The 5,216-nt window shown below is 40.2% G+C and overlaps 1 pseudogene; it reads right to left on the bottom strand.

The window, feature by feature from the left end:
• Window positions 1-3,839: 3,839 nt before the first annotated feature.
• Window positions 3,840-4,916, bottom strand: LOC703006 (keratinocyte-associated transmembrane protein 2 pseudogene; annotated as a pseudogene).
• Window positions 4,917-5,216: the final 300 nt, after the last annotated feature.

Here is a 5,216-nt window from a genome sequence, read left to right as displayed (position 1 = left end):
TGGCTAATTTTTGTATTTTTGATAGAAATAGTGTTTTACCATGTTGCCCAGGCTGGTCTCAAACTCCTAAACTCAAGTGATCCACCCGCCTCGGCTTCCCAAAGTGCTGGGATTACAGGTGTGAGTGACTGCGCCTGGCCTGCTTTTCTGGTTTGAAAATCCCAAACTTCTTTTCTTTCATACTTTTCTCCAGTCACACTGGATTACTCATTGTACCCCAGGGATGCCTCGCATTTTTATGTAACAAATCTGGCAATGATTTAATACATCCAAGGCACTGTATATTGGGGAAGTTTAAAGAAGAATAAACGTTGCATAGTCTAGTGGGGATGGCACTTGTGGGCTGAGATGCTGTATTGCAGACATTAGTATGATGAGCACTCCCCAAGAGAGGTACAGCTAAAACTCTGTGGGAACACAGAAGAGGAAGCGATTACGTGTGACAAAAGTAGCGTGTGAGCTGGTTCTTGACTAAGAGAATTTTAGCAGGTAGAGATCGTGGAAAGCGCACTCTAGGCATTCTAGACATTCCCAAAGCTATGGCCTGGGAAGTGTTCACTTGTAAAGGGCATGATATGTCCAGGGAAGAGCTATAGTGTGTGGAAGAGGACTGGCATCACACTGAACATGGTCAAAGACAGGCTTGCAAGGTGGTGAGGTACGGATGGCCAAGGGCCTCAAATTTCTGATAAGGAATGTGGATTTTGTTCTATAGGCCTAGACACCATTAAAATCTAAAGACTTACCAAAGCCTCCATCCACCCTGCTCTTCCTTGACTCCCCTGAGAATGCTCACATCACTAGCACCTGATGTTTCCTATACCTGGAAAAATGTTTCCCCAAATATCTGCACAGCCCATTCCTTTGTTTCCTGCAGGTCTTTGCCGAAATAATACTTTAGCAGGAAGATTGCCCTGTCTACCCTGTGTAAGATGGCACCCCCTTGCCCTGTGTCCTTGAACTCAGTTTTATTTTTCTCACAGTCCTTATCACTATCTGGTATATTCTTTGTTTACCATTCTTGCCTCCCTCTTTCTGTCTCTCTGACCTGAAATACAAACTGCTTAAGGCAGGAATTTTTTTGTATATGTTTTATTCACCGCTATATTTACAGCATCAAGAACAGGGCATGGCACAAAGAAGGTGCTCAGTATATATTTGTTCAATTAATGAATTAATTAAAATTTGAATTTCCAGCCTCCAAAGCCCCTTGGAATACTTGTATGTTAGCAAATTTTTAAAGGCGACATGCAAAAGATTTATCTGGATTGTATGTTAACAAATGAGGAATACTGGTATTCTCCCTCAGATGTAATTATGCAAATAATCCTCAGATCACATGTTTAAAACAATAAAGTGTGTCCCTTAGGACTCTTAGGTAGCTAGTTATAGACAATAAAACTCAAACAGGCCCATAGAAAAGGAGAATCTTGTGGTTCACAAAATAAAAAATTGCAGGTGTAGTTCTTCCATCATGTATCGGTTGACCTAGGGATGTAACCAAATCCTATTTCTATCCCTCTCTCTGCTCAACCTTTCATGGCTAGATTTATCCTTGGATTCTACTTGGTGGCAAAATGGCAGCTACAATTCTAGATGTTACCTTTGCTCCCCACACCATCCATCAGAAAAGAACAGTGATTTTGAAGTTGATCCCTGGCACAAAGTTTGGGATTCACTCTCTCTCTCTTTGGCTCGAACTGTGTCCCTTCTTCATTCCCACCTCAGTCATTGTGACCAGTGGCGGGGTGGACAATGCTGATTGGCCAAGCCATCCAGGGCCCACCACTAGAGCTGAGGTGGATGAGTGAGGTTAATATGACCACAACCATGTGGTTGAGGAGTGAATGTTTCAAAGGAAAATTTAGGGTGCTGTTGGAGAAAGAATAGGAACATGCATCCTAGGGAGGCAGCCAACACAAGGCCTAGCTTTGGGTATTCTCTTTCAGGTAGTTGACATTATTTGTTCCCCAGACTGGTGGTGATGGACCACAGCTGTGTGGACCCGTTTCTAATCTCAGGTGACATTTTTGTTCCCCCTTTTTTTCTGTAGATATTTCAAATACTCACTGCGCTCCACAAATCCCCTACCTTGTCCTACTCCTTAGCAAATTATCTCGATGCTAATTCATACAGAAAATAGAATCAGACAAGTATACCATTTCTACCACCTGACCATCCAATTCACAAACTCATTTACATTTGTGCTCATTCGTACCTAGTCCCTTGTAATCTTGAGAGTTGGAATTAGCAGACTATCCTCTGTGGGCCTGCCACGTTTTTTTGTAAGAGAAAAATATTATAGGAAGACAATTATACTCATTTGGTTAAGTATTGCCTTTAGCAGCCAGGCATGGTGGCTCATGCTGCTTTCCCTCAATCTTCCAGTGTGCTCAAAGATATCAGACTTAAAACAAAACAAAACATTCTCTTGGTTCTTCAGCACTCTCATGACCCTGATCTTTCATTTTCCCTTTTCATCCAAACTTCTTTTTGTATATATACATATCTTTGCCATTTATTTTTAAAAATCTTTTTCAAAATACTAAAATAATACAGTTTCAGATATAAAAAAAATTACTGCAATAAAACAATTCGGAGATATTTCCATTGTACTTCCCTTCCTTATTAGGAAAGTACACTGTCCACCCGAGAGACAGGATGGACGGCGTTCTTCCAGCTCTACACAAAGCACAAGCCCACTGGCTCACCTGGGCCCTGCTTAACATCTATTATGTTTTCTAAAGAGTTGTAGTGACGCTTGTAAGTCAACCATGGTTCAAATCACATATTTACATATTGATCAGTTCTTTATGATAGACAGACACAAATGAAATATAGTAAATAATTTCCAGTTGCCATAAAAAACAAAAACAAAGGAAAACAAGTGTGGAGGAAAAAAGGTCATTGTACACAAATATACTTTATACAAACAACTTCATTCAGGTATAATTTTAATTTGCAGTACCTAGATACAGTATTATTTAAGTGATAATGGCCCCTAAGATTTATTCAAATTTACTATAAAATAATAAATGAAGTAAACAAATGTGATACAATTTTAAACTCCGCTCAATGCTTGAAAACTTAGAGGAACCCATGCTACAATCAATTGCTAACTAAAGGCAACTGTACATGTATGTAATATTTTACCACAGTTTCCACTTCTAAATTTAATACAGTAATTCAAACCAAAAAAATAGTATCTCTGTAACATTTTATCTATGTCCACTGCAAACTGCAGAATCTATGTTGCAAGATTTCTTGACACATTTAATGTTTTACCTAAAATTGTGGTCAGATTGAGCAATATCGTTATCCTAAATTATGTTTAAATTATCTAAAAATATCCAAAGCAGTTTTCTTGGAAGGAAAAAAATATTACTCAAACGCAAAGCATTATCACACATATCCTTGTACATTACAGTTTGGGACCACAAAAAATGTGTGGTTAAAAAATAGTATTTGAATGGCAGAGAATGAATATGAGTCAGTAACAGATATGTTACAATTTAGTTACAAGTTTGGGAACTTTTAAAAGTAGCATCACTAATACTTCCAGAAGAAGCACAATAAATCTAAAACAATAAAAACTAACAGTGTAAATATAAGGTAATGCTTAACTCGCATTTTGGACACCTGATTAAACTCACCTCTAAAAGTACAGATAAAACATTATATACTTCTTGTTTGTGACACTTAATTTCCAAAGCACCAAGGCAAAAGAGAGACCCACCTCTCATTTAAGTACCAATTGCCTATGTCAAACATCAGCACAATATCATATAAAAAGTCAAGCAAATAAAATTACATAATAAGCAAACTCAAATCACAGGACTTTAAAAAATATAATTATTGGTAATCTTCAAAGAAGACATTGCCTCATTAACATTGTGATCTAGGCAATGGTATTCCACTGTTTTGAAACAAAGGCCATCACGCCATTTCCTGCTTTGAACCAGAAGAAAAATCTTCCTTTTGTTGTGATATGTAATGTAGACAGTAGCAATGCAAAAAGCAAAATTAATAAGATGAAAAAAGAAATGCCTGTCTTCCTCTTCTATAGTTGAGGATGGCATCTTAAAAGATTTCACTGACTGTTCAATTTCCATGTAATCCTTGTTCACTTCCATGGTGTCATCAGACTCGTCGTCGTCCCTGGGGTCCGTGGTCCAGCCATAGTCTGGTTCTCCGTAATCGCCACTGTCCAGAGTGTCTTTGGCTGTGGATGGAGAACTGTTCAGCATGAGAAGATCCCCCTTCTCTATGCTAGGATCTTCATTGTTATCAGCTTCCTCTTGAGACAGAGGTGTAGGCGAGGGATGAGGAGCCACAGATGCTCCTCCACTTTTCTCAGTACTCGTTGTGGGAGGGAGGGTGGTACTGACTTGGGAAATAGAAGGTTTGGTTTGTTTTTCATGTGTTAAAGCATTCACATTTGGGGTAGAAATATCTGAGTTGAGTACAGTTTGGCTCAGTGAATCAGTCCGTGATACAACACTGGATAGAGGGGCAGACAGGAGCAGGAGCGCCAAGACCAGTGGCTGCGTCAGACCCGCAAGTGCTTGGATGGCCGACCTGGGCAGCAGTTTTGCTTGTGTGGGCTTCCTCATCCTCCTCAGGGCAGCAGCGACCATGACGGACTCTTCTTTCTTTCTTTTTTTTTTTTTTTTTAAGATGTATTCTTACCCTATTGCCTAAGCTGGAGAGCAGTAGCATGATCTTGGCTCACTGCAACCTCCGCCTCCTGGGTTCAAGCAATTCTCCTGCCTCAGCCTCCCAAATAGCTGGGATTACAGGTGTGTGCAACCATACCCGCCTAATTTTTGTATTTTTAGTAGAGACAGGGTTTCATCATTTTGGCCAGGCTGCTCTTGAACTCCTGACCTTAGGAGATCCTTCTGCCTTGCCTCCCAAAGTGCTAGAATTACAGGTGTAAGCCACCACACCCACCCCCAAGCTTCTTAAAAGTGTTGTTTTTGGCTGGATGTGGTGGTTCACACCTGTAATCCCAGCACTTAACAGAGGCCAAGGTGAGAGGATTCCTTGAGCCTAGGAGTTTGAGACCAGCCTGGGCAACATAATGAGACTCGTCTCTACAAATAAAATGTTAAAATTAGTTAGCTGTGGTGGTGCATGCCTGTAGTCCCAGCCGTTTGGGAGATTGAGGTGGGAGGATCACTTAAGCCTGGGAGGTTGAAGCTGCAGCAAGCTAT

This window comes from Macaca mulatta, chromosome 1 (assembly GCF_049350105.2).
Source record: "Macaca mulatta isolate MMU2019108-1 chromosome 1, T2T-MMU8v2.0, whole genome shotgun sequence".
NCBI lineage: Eukaryota > Metazoa > Chordata > Mammalia > Primates > Cercopithecidae > Macaca > Macaca mulatta.
This window is presented reverse-complemented; position numbering and strand designations above follow the sequence as displayed.